General features: G+C 45.0%; 1 long non-coding RNA gene across 1 annotated transcript in view; it reads left to right on the top strand.

Annotated features, from left to right (window-relative positions):
* Positions 1-19,189, top strand: part of LOC110195413 (uncharacterized) — a 62,753-nt gene that overhangs the window by 24,117 nt on the left and 19,447 nt on the right. Inside the window, exons 2-3 of the long non-coding RNA XR_002320890.2 lie at positions 12,691-12,903; positions 14,798-14,998. This is a non-coding gene — a long non-coding RNA (uncharacterized LOC110195413). The remainder of the gene's footprint in view (positions 1-12,690; positions 12,904-14,797; positions 14,999-19,189) is intronic.

Here is a 19,189-nt window from a genome sequence, read left to right on the forward strand (position 1 = left end):
GGTTATGCACATCTTTCAGCACATATATATCCCTAGAAGGGGCAAGGATGTAGGCTCACCTCCATGGGATGTTTCCTTTCCCAAGCATACTACATTGGGTGGACTCCAATCCTTCACACTTCACTCCTTTCTCCAAGAGAAACTTCCCCAGTTCTCCAACCAGTCCTCATAGAAAGGGACTTGAGACCCCTCATCATCCTGATTGTCCTAGACACTCTCCAAGAAAAGCAGTTACAAAACAATTCTCCTAAACTGAGGGGCATATTCTTCCCTTACACACACGCACATGCATGCACACAGGTGTATAGAACATGTACCTTGTAAGAATCCTTTTCTTCCTTTGAAGAGTTCCACCAAGTTGGCTTGGGGGTGTGGCATTGGTGATGGATGAGTCACTCTTATGCTCACCTGGGCTGGCTCCTCTTAGGTTTCAGTGTCTCAGCTGACAGACAACCTGCTTGTTGAGCGGTCACCCAGCTGCTGTGCTGGCCCTTCCCAGCCCTTGGCTATTGCTGACATTGGCTCTGGAATCTTGGAGGGCTTTATGGATCTCCTGGTCTCACGGGTTACCTGGGCACTCCCATCTCAGAATATGCAATCACCTAAGATCAGAAGAAACATGATGAAAAAGTTGCCATGCTTTCAGGGACACATGGTAGCCAGGCAGAAGATAGGGAACTTCATGTAAGTGTTATCATTACTGCATAATTGGGAGATCATTGATGAGCCTGAAACCTACTTCTTTCCTGGGGCCTGCATTCAGCAGAATACGTATGATCAGTTTGCCTAGATCCTTGTGGGACTCAAGCTTCTAGAAAGTTTCAGTAAAGTTACAGAGAAAACATTTAGTGATCTCTTTCCTGCTGGTTGAAATTCTAGAGTCTTTGAGCAATGTATGGTGCCTACTTCAGTCCCTAAAATCCCCTAGCAGAACTGAACTATGGATTTCCAACTGGACATGTTCTCCAGGTCAACTGGAAGGCACCTACTTCAGGACTTCAATTCTATTGTGAGATCTGGGACAACTTACCCCAAGCTTCAGTTTGGGTTCCCTAACCTTCAGTTTCCCCGTGTTTACAGTGACAGGGTTAGATTAAATCAACAGTTCCCATAGTGTGGTCTGGGGTCCCCAAGACCTTTCAAGGGTTCCCTGATATCAAAACCGTTTTCATAATAATACTAAGACATTTTAATTTTTAATATAGTAAATATCAACAGATATAACAAACACATAAACAACAGTTCTTGGGTGGGGGAGACTCCAGAATTTTTAAGAGTGGGAAGGATCCCATAGACCAAAAAATTTGGAACTGCTGGCCTAGATGATTACTAAGCTCTGACACTGCATGTTCTATGTTTGCAGGGTCCCTTAAGTGTTGACATTCCATATTCTATGGTCCCTTCCAGTTCTAATGGTCCATGTTTCTATCTTGAAGTGGAGGTGCTTGGAATCTAAGCAAAACCTCATTGATTACTTTCTTGAACCAGAGTATATCCAGTTTGCTTGGTTAATTATACTATGATGTGTAGAAGGGCTCTGTGATCTCCCTAACGCCGGCAATCCCTCCAGTCGTGCAGATCATAACCCATTCAGGTCTTTGACCATGTGCCACTCCCATCCCTGCACACCTCTAAATCTTCCACAGGTGACCCCCTCAATGTGCCAGGGTTTTCCTCCGGGTCTCTTGCCATTACACAGATACCAAAGGTTCATGGGAGCTAGCCATGGGCTCTTCTTGTTACACGACCTGCCTACCTTCTTTTCACTCACAACTCTCTGTTGACCTCTTTATACAGCTCTTCTTGGTAAGGTTCCAAAAAGAGTGTTGAGGTTTCTCCAGTAGTTGGCTTCTGAATCGGTTACAGGACAAGGATTTCACATTTAGAATAGCAATAATTAATTAACTGAATGTTTTCTGGTTGGTTGGTAATGTAATTCTTAGGACCCTCTGCCCCTTCTTCTGCCTGCTGAAGCACAAAGGGGTTAGGATCAGTCAGGTCTAAGGGACAGAGACAAAGTCTCAGTCAGTTAATCTAAACATGTTTATAGAAAACATGTAAATTACCAGTGAGGTACTCATACAAAGAGGATATCAATAGTGTCACCTCCCCTCAATCCCTAATCTCAGCTGTGTTCTGGTTCTGGGAAATGAAGCCACATATATGACTGTAAACCAGAAAACTGGTTTTATATAGATAATAGACTGGTTCCAGGTACCTCGCCCTTGTTAGAGGCTGTGTGGTTTTATACTGAGGCACTCAAATGTACATTTTAGGGTAAACAGACCTTGATCACCATTGGTTCTACCAATTATGAGTGTCTAAGAGAATTCTTTTGAAGTAAGGGGCTACAATTAGTAAACTCAGTCATATTGGTTCTATCAGCTCATATCACATCCTCTTCCTTTTCTTCCTCCCCCTCTTTCCCTAAGGGAAGAGGCTCAGTCTAAGGGACTGTATCAGTGCTGTATATCCCTGAGGGTTGTTTTGTATTTTTCTTCGTTTGATCAACCAGCCATAGCAAAAGAATTCACCAACAGGCCAGTCTAGAGGTGATGATCCTCTCCATCCTAAGCTAGATTGGGCCTCAGGGGGCATTCAGTCCTTTGCTGGAACGACTGGTTAAATACAGTAAATATTAATTCATAGAGTGCGTTGGTTAAAAGCTAACTCCAGACTGAAGAGTTAATTAAAACATAGTTGAAAGCACAGAAGGATGTGGAGTGTGAAGTGCATCCCTGCTCCATGGTCATTCTGGCTCTGCTCCAACACCAGGGAACATACACTATACCAGTCTTACCCGGATGTCTCGAGAACTCTGGGAGAGAAGGGGGAAGGGAGCTGGGGCTTATTTGGTGCTCTGGTTCAGGTTGGCCAAACCTGGCATATGAAAAAGGTGAAAGGTAAAAGCCATTTATTCTCAGCTCATAGGCCATATAAGGTAGCAGGCCAGATTTCACAGGTTCAGGATCACAGAACTCTAGATTTGGAGCTGAAAGGGCCCTCCAATCTCCTCCCTATCCATGCGTACATTTTATAGATGAGAACACTAAAGTCCAGATCAGAGAAATCATTTGCCCTAGGTAACCCAGAGAGTAAGGGGTAGAACTAGCTTTGAACCTCCCATTCGGGGTTAGGTCCAATGGAGCACTCAGAGTATGGGAGTGCAAACAGTCATTTTTACTAAAAAACAAAAAAAAAATGCCACTACCCCTGGTAGAGGAAACCCAACACAGTGAGAAACAGATCAGGAAGAAAGATAAAAGCCACCTGCTGGAGGTTAAGAACAGTTGGCAAGCAGGTGCCCTGGGGTCTCGGGGCTCTCCACCAGAGACCTAAAAACTGCTTTTAACTTCTTCTTGTCCCAAGCCCCTACAGTTGATCTTAGACCAATCTAGCTGGAGTCAAGGTTAACCCCAAGTAATCCCATTAAGGGTAGCTAGGTGGCACCATAGTGCATACAGCGCTGGACCAGGAGTCAGGAAGACTCATCTTTCTGAGTCCAAATCTGGTCCTCAAACATTTATAGGCTGTATGATCTTGGGTGAATCACTTAACCTCTATTTGCCTCAGTTTCCTCATCTGGAAAATGAGCTGGAGAAGGCAATGGCAAATTACTCCAGCATCTTTGCCAAGAAGAGAGTCAGACATGACTGAAAAATGACGATCACAATACCATTAGATGGTGAGCTAGTAGACAGCTGGGAATTTCTTTGTATCCCCAGTGCTTACCTAGTATGCTGGCTGGCACGCAGCGGGCACGTAAGAAATTCTGGTTGACTGACCCAACTCTTTTCTTGCTAATGACATAGTTAGTCGGTGGTGTGGGAAATTGGGAGATTAACTTCTCAGTTCTTCTGGTATCTTCTGGTCTCCTTGCCCACAAGAACCCAGGTTGTCTTGACTCCAAATTCAGCACCTTTCCCCATGCTGATCTTTCTGGGTGTGTGTGGGGGACGGGGGTGGGTTCCCCTAGGGATAGATATGTCCTGGAGTGACTGGGACAAGGAGATCTCAGTTCAACATCTCAAGGTGGATAGCAGGCAAGACTGAGGCTGGGCTAGGAATGCAGACATGTCTTAAGGAGAAAGCCAGCACAAGAAGACTCAGAGAATCCCTGTTCTTAAGCGATACCATTCACCTTTTTAGCTGCCCAAGTGATGTCCTGCCTTTCAGTGTCTCCCCTCTCCAGCTGAATATCCCCACAGCTACAAAGCGAAGATTCCCAAAGCTAAGTTTAAACATGGCATTCCTCTGCTCTAGAATCAGCCGTGGCTCCCTCTTACCTCTAGTATAAGATACAAAATCTTTCTTTGGCATTTAAAGCTCTTCACATCCTGACGTCAGCTTCCAGCCCACTCACATATTACTTCCCTTCACATTCTCTACTTTCTAGCCAAATAGGACAGCTTGCAATTCCTCATGCAAGGCATTCCATCTCCTGGCTCAATGTACTGGATTTGCACAGGCTGTCTCTCATACCTGGAAGGTTCTCCCTCCTCACCTTTGCCTGTTAGAATTCTTAGCTTTCCTCTAAGCCCATCTTTGACAGGGCCCCTTTGATAGCTACCCTGGGCCTCAGTTTCCTCATCTGTACAAGGAAGAATTTGTACTAGAGGACTTCTGAAATCTCATCCTACTCTATGACCATTTGAGCCTTCGTGGAGACACTTTCACTTTTGTCCTTGTACCTTCAATGCCTAGAACACAGTAGAAGCTTAATATTTTTTTTTAACAAATTGAATTGAAATTAGCTTAATAGAGGGAGAAGAGAGAGTTCCCCCCAATCAATCAATATATATTTATTGAGTACCTGCTACGTGATAGGCACTGTGCTAAGCACCTCCACACACCTGAGGTGAAGTAGAAGATAAGCTGAATCCCTGGTAGCTTCTGGTTATTCACTAATCATGCTAAGGAGGTGCTAGACTCAATTGTTTCCTCCCTTGCTGCGGGAGTGGGAGAGAGTGCTGTGGCACCCCTACATTTCTGTGCTCCCGGGGGAAAGAGGGGCCTAACACTGGTTGATTCTGGCTCTGCCTTCAAGGATGTAGACAGAGCCTTTGAGTTCCAAGAAACTGGAGGAAACTGTCATGAGCCTATCACTAGCTGTGAGATTTGGGATTTTTAAAAGCACAGAGGGGCTTTCCTTTCTTTCCTCTCTCCCCTACAGTGTGGCTACCAGATGAAGCTGGTAGAGAGTCAAAGGCAGGCATTAGTACAGAAAGCATTAGCCAAAAAAAAAAAAAAAAGGAACAAAGAGCTTCCTCCTTATTAAAACGATTCATAACTTGGCTATTGTACCAAACAATGAAAACGCAACAAAATATAACCTTTTAGAGTAAGAAGAATATTTAAGAACTCATATTTCTGCAGCGATTTGTTTTTCAAGGCATTTAACTCACTGGAGCCCTGAGAGATAGGGAATCTTAGCCTCATTTTACAGAAGAAACTGAGGCTTTAGGGCAATATGCCTAGGGCCTTGCCCCAGGGTGTTAACATTTAGAGGGGGCTGATAACACTTATATTTTACTAGTTTATTGATTCATGTCTCGTCAACAAGCATTTATAAGCTTTACTATATATGCCAGCCTCTCCTTGCCGCCCTGCGGATTGGGTTAGTTTTTCCCCTAAAAAATACTGAGGTATTTCTCAAGACTTGGTTGGCTCAGGAGACTAAGTCCTCAGAGTGCTGACATCACTTGCTCCGAATACAAATCAGCCATTAGGATCCCTAGGAGCTCTCAGAGCTTGGCCGGTCCAGACTCGATGGGATCGGGGCAACATAAGAGGATGGAAACATGAGAACTAGCCATTGAGCTAACCATTGAGAATTGAGTTTGGGCAGAAGATCAGTGATTAGAAAGGGTTTCATGGAGGGAAGGATTATGTCTGACTGTACTGGTTTTCCCCTGAGGTTCAACTCTAGGGTAGGCAGCTGGTCTCCCACCTGGGAGGCATTATCCTATGAGGCTCCCTAAACTGAATTTAGCAAGAATAATTAGTTAAATTAAGAAATTACTAAGGGGTAACTTCCTCTCCCAGGCTGCAGAATCCCAGGTGAGGTCCCTGGCCTGGTTCCGGTCTCCTTGAGTTGGGGGCAGCTCCTTCAGATTGGCCTTATGATGTTCTATACGATTTAGTTTATCATTTTTGCTGGCCTTTTCATCTGCACGTGTGCTAGTCAAGTCTCTGTTCCCGAGCCAAGGGGTGGTATGCTTCCTTTCCATCTGAAATGGCTTCCCTTCACATTTCAATGTCTCTGTCTTTGCCCCTTCAGACTTTATGCCTGGCTTTAGTTTAGAGGGGATAAAACCTTACCTAGTAATTTGTTGTCTTCCCACACTTGGGCTTTGTTGTCTCTCCTCTCTAATTTATCCTTTCTCTGTCTTCTCTGTGGAGGCAGCTGGGTGGCTCACTGGCTAGTGCACTGGGCCTGGAGTCAGGAAGAACTGAGTTCAAATCTGGCCTTGGGCACTTACTAGATGGGTGACCCTGGGCAAATCACTTAGCCTCTGTTTGTCTTAATCCACTAGAGAAAGAAATGGCAAACCACTCCAGTACCTTTGCCAAGAAAACCCTTGGATAGCATTGGTGTGCCATGGTCCATGGGGTCATGAAGAGTTGGACAGGACTGAACAACATCTTCTCTATATAGTTGTTTGTACTCCCCCTACCCCCATATCTTCTTTCACTTCTTATCCCCCAGGAATTTCAGCTAAATTGCTTTTGGGGAGCTCTCAAATACCACCTGATTGCGCCAGACTTGTGACTTGAGACTTGTGTGTTCTCATGATTTTTCCATTGATGAAAGAAGGTTTTTCAGCCTCCTTTCCCAGTGGTGAGACTAGTAATAGCAAGGAAAAGCTCACCAATCGTAGAAGCCTAGCAGCAGAAAGTACAACCGTGTGTGGTAACAGGATAGAGTGCTTTCCATCCTCGTCGTCCTGTCTGCTGAAGGCACCTTCTGAGAATAGTGGAGTGCAACGGTGCCTTGTCTCAGGACCAACTCTGTCTGGACGCCATTGAATAATTCTGAGGATAACAATAGTTAACGACGATGATGATAATGACCATCCTTTATATAATACTTTAGGATCTGCAAAGTGTTGAATCCCATTTGATCCTCACAATTCATTTTGTGGTCAGTTACAGGTTTTATGCCCATTTTACAGACGAGGGAACTGAATTTTAGAGAAGTGAAGTGACTGTCGTGTCCAGAGTACACAGTAAGTGCTTAATAAGTGCACGATGCTTGATTGACTTGTCTATGGTTATGAAACTAACTATTCCATTCAATTTAACAAGCATTTATTAAGCACCCACTATGTGCCAGGCACTGTGTTAGGCTCTAAGCATAGAAAGAGGAAGTGAAAAAGTCTCTGCCCTCAAAGAGCTGCCGTGCTAATGAAGAGAGATAAAGCATTTACACAGAGAGGTGAATACAGGCTAATTGGAGGAGGGAGAAGGCACCAGAAAATTGGGGGTCCAGGAAAGGTTTTCCTTAGGAAGGGGCTCTTGAGTTGAGTTGCTGAAAGACGATGAGACAAAGATAACTTGTAGGTAGAGGAAGTGGATTTCAGGCATCTGGGATAGTGTTTGCAAGTAAAAGCCTGTCCAGTCAAAAGGAGTTCTTTGGTTGATTGATGGGGGACATCTCCTAGGTAGTCTCTGCCATGTCCCACCGAAGATAGGTAATGTGGCACCTGAGTCACCAGCCCTTCCCTGGTTCCTTTCACCAGCCAACCAGGAGACAGCCTGAGACGTCCGTTCCTCTGTTGTTCGTCCTTCCTCCTTGAAGAGGACCATCGCCATCCTCTGACAAACGAATTCAAATGAGGAGACATTTAATTTAATGGGCATAGCAGAGGGAGAGTCTCCCATATGTACAGTTAGTTACCAGATCACCAGGAGGGGAGAGTACACATGCCAGGAACACATATTGCCAGGGAATGTGTGTAGCTGGGAAGCATGTCTAGCCAGGAAAACTCATGCTGAAAAGACAATGTCCCTATGGCAACTCTGCTCTGCTCTCTCTTCTCCCCCACGGAGCCATCGATGGGCTTGAGGTGGCAACTGCTTCTTCAACTGAGCCGGGCTTGGCGCTGTCTACACTCCGGCCAGAAACTTTCTGTTACCATCCGCTGGTCTTTTCCTACAATGCAGCCCTGTCCTCCATGGGGGTGAAGAGTGGGCTATCAACTCTCTTAAATGGCACCCATGGGAGTAACTTTTTTTATTCTATTTTTAAATCCTAAGCTAACCATACCCCCAGCTAACTTACACACACACACACACACACACACACACACACACACACACAGCCCTTAGGCATTGAAATCTGTCATTGAACACAATCAATCATCAAGGATTTAGTAGTGTTTACTCTGCACCTGGCACTGTGCCAGGTAACCCCATATAAAAACAAAAGTGGAACAGTCCCTGTCCTCAATAAAATTGCATTCTACTGGGGGAAACAATATGTTTATACAAAATATGTAGTGTTTCATGTATAAACTATATCAAACTGCCCATCACTTTCAGAAGAGGGGAGAAGAGGAAAGGAGAAAAATTTGGAACTCAAAATCTTGTAAAAATGAATGCTAAAAATTTCCTTGATGTATAATTGGGGAAAAACAAAATGCTATTTAAATTTAAAAAAAATATATGTCTGTGTATATGTCTGTCTGTCTATCTGTCTATTTATCTATCTATCTATCTATCTATCTATCTATCTATCTATCTATCTATCTACCTATCTATCTATCGCTTAGCACAGTGCCTCATACAGAGTGCTTACTGAATGTTTAATGATGAAATGATAGATTGATTTGCCAAACAAATACAAGGTAATTGGGGATGAGTGAAGGAGCTCTAACAGCTGGGGGGTCAAAAGAGACTTCATGGAGAAGGCAACACTTGTTGAATTTTGAAGGAAATAAGGGATTTTAAGAGTCAGAGGTGAAGGAGGAGAGCATTGAGAGCATTCCCAGCTTGAGAGTCCCCAGTGCCAAGATGTGTGGGGAACACAGTCTGGTTAGAGGGACAGAATGGTAGGTCAGTGGACTTGGAGTTAGGAAAACCTGAGTTCAAATTCTGCTTCAGATAAAATACCGTGTGATTCTGGGTAAGTCACTCTATCTCATTTTCCTCATCTGGGGCTAATAATAGCACCTACCTCCCCAGGGTTGTTGTGAGGATCAAATGTAAAACACTATAAATGGTGGCTATTTTTAACTCCTGACAATTAGTGGTTTTGTTTTCTGCTTGGTAAACATCCCATTGCTAAACTGTAATTTAATATTCATCCCTACAGGATGGAGTAATTTCTAGAACTTTCCAGGACTTTGCATGAGAATTTCCACAAGAGTGTTAACAACTCAGACGTCTTAGTTTTAAATTTACTTTTTTTTTTCTTTTTTGTGAGGCAGTTGGGGTTAAGTGATCTGCCCGTGGACATACAGCTAGTAAGTGTCAAGTATCTGAGGCCACATTTGAACTCAGATCCTCCTGACTCCAGGGCCGGTGCTCTTAAATTCACTTTCCTTTGTGCATTAATGGAGGAAGTTTTTATTTCTCCAATTTGAGGGAGAGGAATATCTTTTGCTTTTGAGCAAGCTCCCCTTCTGGCTAAAGAACAACTTGTTCCTTTTCAGTATCACCTTCGGCATTAGTCTCAGACGGGAAAAGGGGCTCATAGATGGCGTGGCCATAAGTCCTATAAATGTGTCTGCATGCTGTGTTCTTCAACAAGGACACTTGTTGATAGGGAAAGCTCTCTGATGGGCAACTGTCCCCAAAACAGCTATTTGAATTTTCTTCAATTCTAATTTTTCTGATAAGAAATAGTATTTCTAATAGGTCTGCTGATTAAATAAAATGCAGAGTAACATAGTTTGCTATGACAGGTTTTGAGTGATTTTTCCAGGGTTAAAAGATTTTCTCCGACAGCTATATAGCCTCGGGCAACTTCCTTTCTCTCAGTTTCCTCCTCAATTGTTATTGTTGTTTTTGTTTGTCTTTGGAAGGTGGGTAGGTGAGGCCATGACACGCAAATGAATTGGATTTAAGTGCAAAATCACCAGCCTCACTTTCTCCCCTGGAGCCATCTGGGTCTGGTGGCAATATATAAATCGAGATGATTGGAAGTAGCCCTGGTTCCTCCTTGATAAAATAAGGAGGAAGGGGGTGGTAGTATATGAATGCCAGTAATACTATTGTGCCGTAAAAAATGATGAATGTGAGCCAGAACAGTCGATCATGAAAATGTAGAGGTGTTTACTGGATCTTGAGAACTCTACAAAATTGTACAAATTATAAGGATTCAAATCTCCAAGTCCACTTCAACAACAGCAGTGAAACCCAAGCTATTTTGGCCACATAAAAGAAACAAGGTGCACCTTTGCAAGGGTGCCGTGGTGGAGTCGGCAGGTATACTCAAGCCAAGCCACCTGGCTGGACCCAGCCTAAAGAGAGGGCTAGCTTCTTACTGCATGCACTTGCCATGCAGAGAGTTATACAGAATTTAAGAGTCTAGAGGTGGATTCTCTCTTTGAACATGCCCAGGTCAGCAAGTCTCCATAACAAGATGTAGTTATGGGGCTTATGGCTAAACTCTCTCATACGTGAGTTCCCCTTTTCTGATCTGAGACTTACCAAAAAGAAAAAATTATTCCTTAGCCAGAAGAAGGGATGATTCAAAGGGGAAAAAAATACTCCCTTTTCCCAAATTGGAGAAATAAAACTTCTGCTTTTGGAGTCAACATGACATTTCACATGCAAATAAATTGAAATTAAAACTAAAAATGAAAAGATATTACAAATCTGAGGACCACCAATTTAGAGCTGGGAGGCCAGGGAGCCCTCTCCACTCATTTTACAGATGAGGACACAGAGTTATATAAAGGAGAAGTGACTGGCCCAGGGTCACGCAACTAGGAAGTGCTTGAGGTGAGCGATCTGTCTGACTCCAAGCTGGTGCCCTAGTCACTGCCCCAGGCTCTTTCCTAGACAGTCTTGGGAAGACTTATATGAACTGATGCAGACTGAAAGAAACAGGACCAGGAGAACGAGAGACTCAGGGAACACCTTAATGTGGATGAGACCAGCCCAAATAGGGTCGGTGGCAGTGGCTCCAGGGATCAGAGGATGAAGCCGGCTCTTCTCTCCTTGGTAGAGGGTGGAAAGTGAGGGCAGAGAGGGTGGAGAGTGAGGCTGGACAGGGCAAGAATGAAGCCTAGGCTGTCAGATGTGGGCAGCTGGCTTTGCTTTACTGTTTCTCTTGGTCACATAGGAAGCTTCAAACGTGGCATGAGGAGATCAGGAAATAAAAGGCATCTATAAAACCTGACAACTAACTAAATAAATAAATAAAATGAGAGGCTTGAGTGGACTGCCTGCAAGGCACTTCCTACTTATAAATCCGATGATTCATATTAGCTGTGGGTCAGAAGATCTGCCTTTGAACCTGGCTCTGCTCCTCACTACCCATGTGCAATGAGTCAATCATTAGGTAGGTCAGTCAAGAAGCATTCCTGAAGTGTTTCCCAAGCTTAGGCACTGCGCTAAGTACCAGGGACACAAAGGAAGTCACTGACATAGCCCCTCAAGGAGTTTACAGCCTCACTGGGGAGAGAGTATTGAAATAGCTAAGTACATACAGGCTATACACACAATGTAAATGGGAGGCAACAGGCATGTCACGGGAGTTTTATGGCTCACAGTTTTCTTCCTCTGGGTAATCGCTAAGGTCTTATTTGGCTCATGGTTTAGGGGAAACAGAGTGAAACTTGACATCAGGAGGGACCTGGGTTAGAATCCTGCCTCAGATACTAGTTTTGTGACCCTGGGGAAATCACCTTACAGCTATGGGTCTCAGTCTCCTCCTCCTCCTCCTCCTCCTCCTCCTCCTCCATAAAATGGAGGTGACAACACCCATGATACTAACTGTCCTGGGGCATCTAGGGAATAATGTCTGTAAAGGCCTTTGTAAATCTTAGCAGGGCCTAAGTGACAACTCTCACGGTTGCTGTTATTATGTCTCTGAGGGGTACACACAGTTTCCGGAGAAGTGAGATTCTGGAACCCAGAAAGATGAGAGTGATTCTGTTGGGTGGTTTTAAAAAAAATGTAGCCATTCCCTTTTGCTATCACAAGACATTAGTATTAGAGATTGCTGCATGTGGGAATGAGGGTGCGGGGCACACGCTTTGCAGCGTGCCCTGGAAGGCTCCCCATGACCGCCAGGCACCGATTGCGTCACATGGGACATGGCACCGGAGGATTTAGGGCTTGAGGGTATCAGGGCATCATCAGTTTGGACTTGAAAGGGGCCTCAGAGATCAGTCCGTCCAGTCCTCTTATTTATTTTGAAGCAATCTGGGTTAAGTGATTTGCCCAAGATCACACAGCTGGTGAGTGTCTGAGGCCAGATTTGAACTCAGGTCCTCCTGACTCTAGGGCTGGTGCTCTATCCACTGTACCACCTAGCTGCCCCCAATCTTCTTATTTTACAAATGGGAAACTAGACCCATTGAGGAATTAGGATTGACCCAAGATGACCAAGATAGTAAGAGTCAGAGAAAGGATTTCAACCCAGATCCTTGGAGTTTGAATCTGGTGTTCTTTTGACTCTGCTATGCTCTATCCCTCTGTCCCTACAATTCATCTCATCTAAGCTTTATTTTGCAGGTGAGGAAGCTGACCATCTGAGGTGCAGATGGGGAAAGGGACTTTCTCCAAGGTGATCCAGCTAGTGAGGATTCACACCCAAGTCTGCTGTTTTCCCCCTGTATCACTCTCACCGTGCCCTGCGTTTGATTGATGGGGAAAGGAGAAACAGGAGAGACTGCTGGAAGTTCATGGTTCAGTGGAGAGAACCAGAGAGAGGTTCTGAGAGCCCAGGTACAGTGTCAGAGGCCACATAGTCTGCTCTTCAAGGGCTATGGGTCAGCCCTGAGGATGTTTCCAGCCCATGTGAGTCTTTGTGTGGGGGTGGGAATGAGGGACTGCTGGGCCGAGGAGTTATAAAAGTTCTTCATTTTCATAGAAAAGATCTGGAATCTCAAGTGAATTAAGGCATGTGAGACAGTGCTTTGTAAACTGTAAAGTGTTCTACTCGGGAAAGAGTGGTTACTATATTTAAACCTGAAAGCTCACATTTGCATATGTAAGAAGGCACATTAGTGCCACATTAGAGAGGAGGGAGAAAGGGAAAGTGAAGAGAGAGGGGGAGAAAGAAGTGGAGAGGGAGTGGGATGGAGAGAGAAGATGGGGGAGGGGAAAGGAGAGGGGGGCAGTGGCAACAGATTGTGCTGGCAAAGGCATTGAATCTGGGGGCAAAGGGCATGGGTTTGGGTTCTCACATTTACTACCAGTATCAGTTCAGCCAGGAAACATTTACTAAGCACCTATTGTGTACCAGGCACCTAGGGCATGCTGGTTAATATCTCTCAGCCTCAGTTTCCTCATCTGTAAGGTGAGAGGTTTAGACTAGGTGAGGAAACCGCCCCCACCAAAGCCTGTCAGTTCTTGCTCTCTAGTTCACAGTCTTAAAGAGCTGCCCAGAGTAAGTAGAGAGGAAGGGGACTGCCCAGTGTGGGGCAAGAGGCAGGAGCTGCGGTCTCTAAGATGTCCATCACCAGTCATCTTGACTTTCCTGCTGCCACTGGACAGCACGCCTCCGGACGAAACAATGAGACCAACGATTTTGCGCAACTCTGCCTCACTTAAATCCAATTCAAAAGCAAGTCATCACCTGTGATGACACTGATCCTCTTCAAAAACGAACCACTACTGCCACCACCACCAGCAGCACCCGCACCACCAGCACCAGCACCATCAGCACCAGCACTACTACCACCACCACCTCCCACTGACATTTTACATTTGATGTTCTAGGGCAGCAGTTTCCACAGCATAGTCTGGGGCTTCCCAGGGGACTCGACATAATGGTGACTGCCCGCATGGAGTGTGGAATCCAACCAACTGGGCTTGTCCCTGGGGTCCCTAGCTGCCCTTTGTCTCTTCTTCCTCTAGCATTGGCCTTGTGAGCACCAAAGGTCTGGGAAGGCTCTTAGTGAGAAGGTAGTTAGTAGCGTCTATCAGAGTGCTGCAGCAGCAGCAACATCAGGGCGGGAGCTAAGGGAAGAGTCAGAGTCAACCAATCAACATTTATTAAGCACCTACAATGTGCCAGGCACTATACTAAATTCCAGATTATTGAACATTATCTTATTATATTATAACATATCATTAATATTGCTACTACATAATAATTTATTATATACATGTATATGACATAATGTATTATATGATGCAACCCCTGTCCCAAAGCCCATTGCTGTGGGACTCTCTCCTTATTGGTGAAAGCCAAGGCAGCGCAGAGCTAGGGAGAAGTGAGATGGATTCATTAAGCCACACGTCTTCAAGTCTTCCCAAGTCTTCTCCTTCAGTAACCTGCTGTGGCCTTGGCCTCCTCCATTTTCTCTCTCAAAACTAGAAGCAGGCTTGACAAAGACTCTCACTTGGAGAGCCTTGAAAAGGACTCAAAGCGGGGACTCTTGTTTGAAGAGTCCCCAAAGGTGGGAATGGTTGAGAACTGAAGTTCTTGTCTGTCACCTATTCTGCCCAGCCCTTCATGCAGGGCAGGGCTTGTGTTTCCACCATAGGGATACCAATGGGCTTTGGGACAGAGGTTACGTTCGTTACATTATATTATATTGTATCATATCGTATCATATTGTATTGTATCGTATTGTATCTGAATTATCAACATTTTTTCCATTACTTTCTGAAGTTTAGATAATCGACGAAATAAAAAACAAAACCCCTGCTTTGGAGTATTCGAAGATTTCCAAGGGGTAAACGCTCCCACTGAAAACTGAACAATCTTTCAGTCCGGGCAGGTGCCATTTTAGTCCTGTGCATGTCCCCTTTTGATAAGTCAGGCTCCCCAAGGACCAAACGCGGTAAAGGAGTGGCTCCAGAGCAAACAGAGGTGAGTACCCTGAGTCCCCCAAGTTTTGGGGATCCCACAAGAAGCTCAGGGGATCAGGAAAGGGAATTTTGGTTGTTTTAATGTGGAAGGGGCTTAAAGTAAGCTGGGTCTTGACCGAGATTGGGGATTCCAAAAGGTGAGGGTGAGGAGGAGGGCATTCCTGGCCACCAGTATATAAGACCTGGGAATGGGGGATGGAGAACCCTGTGTGTGGAAAAGTGAGGAGGCTGGATCATAGACTCTAACAAGAGGAGTAATGTCGAAGTGTCATGGATAGGTTGCAAGAAGCATTAACCTTGTTCTTCTTGGCCCCAGGGGAGGAGACCTTAAAGCAGAGATCTTACAAGAGGAAAAGAAGATTTAAAAAATAGGTTTGATAAAAGGAAAAGTCATCATAGTTGTTATTCAGTTGTGTGTTATTTGGGATTTTCTTGGCAGATACCGGAGGGGTTTGCTATTTCCTCATCCAGCTCATTTTACAGATGAGAAAACTGAGGCAAATAGGCTGAAGTGACTCACCCAGAGTCACACAGCTAGAAAGTGTGTGAGGCCAGATCTGAACAAACGAAGATGAGTCTTCCTGAATCCAAGCCCAGTGTTCTATCTATTGCACCACCTAGCTACCCCTCATTATACCACTATACTGTTTCCCTTATAATCATCCAGCTGGACACAGGCATACAGAAAACATTTCCAGTTTCTAAAATAAATCCCTGGAAGCCCACATTTAGAATCTCATAGGGGAAGTGAGCCTTTATTTCCTAAATAGATTGTGCAGCTGTTTAGGAATAAAAGCCCATTGTGAAAACAGTAGGAAAACAGTCCACTTGGGGAGAAGTGATGAGACTGGAAAAGGCCTCTGATGAGAGAGGTTAGCTAGCTTAGGGCCATCAAGCTGTGTGATGGGCTTGCAGGCAGTTTAATGGAATAACACACCTCTCAAGGCCTTTTAAAGAAAATCTTCACTTTGTTAGAGGCCACTCTTCATCATTTTCTTAGCTTATGCTTGATTCCCTTCAGAGAAAAGGCAGGAAGATTTGTAGTGTAGTTGGAATAAAGGGAAATGTCCTCCAGTGCCACACATAGAGGGTGATGACAGAATCTGTGATCCTTCTTCTATACAGAAACAACAGAGATTAGCTAGAATAATGAGTCAGAGTGGTAAACCCTTGGATACTACCCTGGGGTGAGCTCATCCCATCCCTACTGTGATCTCCCAGGGTCTTTTTCTCCCCACCCTAGCTAGCATGGTGCCATGCCTTATACCTTCTAACTAGGGGCCGGCTTCTTGCTGCTTGCCCTGAGTACGGAAGTCCTAGTTACGGCTCTAGGGGAAGGGAACTCATGGAAAGGATGAGGCAGGGCTGTGTTCTTCACCGTCTCCTTCCCATTGTTGAAGAGCAAAGAAAAGGCCAACGTTATATCCTGCATTTCAGGCACAGATTTGCCAGAAACTTGGCAATTTTATAAACTTCACATGAATAGTATTCTGAATCAAGCATTTCCATCTGAGAGAGAAAAATGTCCAAGTTGACAATGTATCCCCAGGCCCTTGGGTATCTGTCTACCCCAAGACAATCTGAGGTAACATTTATAAGGAATCTTCAACAAAGAAAAGACCAGAGTGTGTTAAAATACAGTTTGGGGTGGATGTTCTAGTAGAAAAAATTGCCATTAGACACTATTCAGTTTCTTCTGCGACCCCTCCCCTCTAGGGTTCTCCAGGAGGAATCAGAGACTTCACAGTGATCTACCCTAATCCTTTCTGAAAACGAAAAGAGGGGACTACCCTCAGGTGGGCCATAATGCCAGTCTCTTCAGGGGGGCGGGGCTTGATCTTAGGAGGAATTTCTAAATTGGTTCTAAGTTTGTTTACCTCCCTTAATCCATTTTCCTAGACTTTTGGTTTTTTTTTTCCTTTTACACATTTTCCTAAAGAGAAAAACCTGGGAAAGACTCTAGATAAAGAAACATTTACTTATTATTTCAGTTGGAATAAAAAAGAAGTTTGTAATATGCTTCCACAGCATGGTACAGAGGTTGGGGATGCAATCTCCCATTCCCTCCCCCTCCCGCAAAAGGTGAGATCTTTGCCTTTGATGGAATGGAATCTTTGTTGCTGTTCAGTCGTTTCTGACTCTTCATGACCCCATTTTGGGGTTTTCTTGACGGAGATGCTGGAATGGTTTGCCATTTCCTTCTTCAGCTCATTTTACAGATGAGGAAACTGAGGCAAACAGGGTGAAGTGACTTGTCCAGGGTCTTGTTTGTCTTTCATTTTCAGAGGACAATGACATCATGGGGTGATATCTTGAGTTGTACATGAGTTGGATTTAAGTGAGGCAGAGCTGCCCAGTCATCAGCCTCACTTTCTCTTCCAGAGTCATCAGGGGCAAGATGAAAGTCAGAATGGCTGGCCATGACCTGGGATGCATTGGATGACGTTGGCAACTTCTATGTCAGACCAAGCTCTAAGTGCTCCACAGAGCCCGATTCAACCTTCTTCATGGAACAGATTGTTCTCATCTGCTCATTTCCCCAGGGAAGTCTTCACGTGCTTGGGGTAGACGCCTCACCTAATGCGCCAATGGATTTGAGGCCTCTTGGCTACTTTCAACCTGATTTAGCTCGTCTGCTTAGATGGTTTACTGGGATACGGGTGCTGTGCATTCTACAGCTTCTTGGGGCTACAGGTGAGAGTTGGGTGGCAGGTAGACACCAATGTTATAGGAGCAGGAAATCCTCACACCAGAGGTGCTAGGCCTCCCTGAATGCCACATATACCCCAAGGTCACATAGCTAGTAACTAGCTGATACCAGATTGGAACTCATGAAGACGAGTCTTCCTGATTCCAAGCCCAGCGCTCTGTGCACTATGGTGCCGCCTGGACACGGTCAATTAAGCAATGAATCAAGAAATGTGTATTAAATTTGCCAAGCCAGGCATTGGGATAGGAGTCAGAGATGCGAAGACAAGCACAAAACAATCCCTGCCCTCCAGAAGCTTCCACTCAGTCAGAGGAAACAATGCATAAGAGAGCCAAGATGGCGGAGTGAAAAGGTAGTCACTCTCACTCTCCCCATCAACCTCTGAAAACCCAGAAAATATCACCCCAAAGAAAAAACCCTGGAACAGCTGAACTAGAAGAAAGACGAGGAGCAGCAGTGCAGCAGCCCAGCAGTGCAGCAGCCCAGCAAATGGGTCTCCCAGTGCCTCAGCAAAAATGAGGGAGACAGAACTACAAGGGGCCCCAGGCGGACAAGTACCCTGCGGCATTCATCTGAATGGAGGTGAAGAAAGCAACCTAAAGGCTTCCTAAAGCCCCAGTCTTGCTGATTCCAACCCAGCACCAGGTGAGCTGTAGGAGCCCTGAAGCCTCCAATTGTGAAGAAATCCTGAAGCCCAGGTGGTAGAGCAGGGAAACACCAACACCTGGACCTCCGAGTGCCTCAGTGAGGGCATGGGAACCAGTGGAAACCAGCTCAGAAAACCACCAGGAGCCTCGGCACTCGACTGCAAAGGACTCTCCCGGTGCATTAGCAGAAACGAGGGAGACAACACTGCAGGGGCCCCCACAAGGCAGATAAACACCCTGCAGCACCCATCTAAAAGGAGCTGAAGAAAGCTAAAGGAAAGGAAAAGCAGGCAACCTAGAATTGCCTGAAAGTTCCAGCCTTGCTGATTCCAGCCCAACACGAGGTAAGCTGCCAGAAACCTACAGCCTCCAATTCCCAGCATAAGAGGCCCCAGCACACAAAGCCAGTGACCAAGACCTAGGCTCCCAACACAAGAAGCTTGGGTCAGTGCCCTCTGTTCCCCAGCAGGAGAGCTCAATCTCTTTAAAGGCCAGGGAATAAAGAAACACCATGAGTAAAAAGAAACATACCATAGATTCATATTATGAGAAGAGTGAAGATCAAGACAGAAATTCTGAAGAGGACAACATTGTCAACAAACCCACATCTGCAACAACAAAAGGGAATATGAACTGGTCTGAAGCCCAAAAAGCCTTCTTAGAAGAGCTCAAGAAGGATTTTAATAGCCAAATGAGAGAGGAAAAGAGTCCTTCAAAAATACAATTGGCCAATTGGAAAAAAAATACACTGAAGAAAACAAGTCCCTAAAAAACACAATTGGCCAGTTGAAGAAGGAAGTACAAAAACTAACAGAAGAAAACAATCTGTTAAAAA

Source organism: Phascolarctos cinereus, unplaced genomic scaffold (assembly GCF_003287225.1).
Source record: "Phascolarctos cinereus isolate Bilbo 61053 unplaced genomic scaffold, phaCin_HiC Scaffold_9;HRSCAF=440, whole genome shotgun sequence".
Classification (NCBI taxonomy): Eukaryota; Metazoa; Chordata; class Mammalia; order Diprotodontia; family Phascolarctidae; genus Phascolarctos; species Phascolarctos cinereus.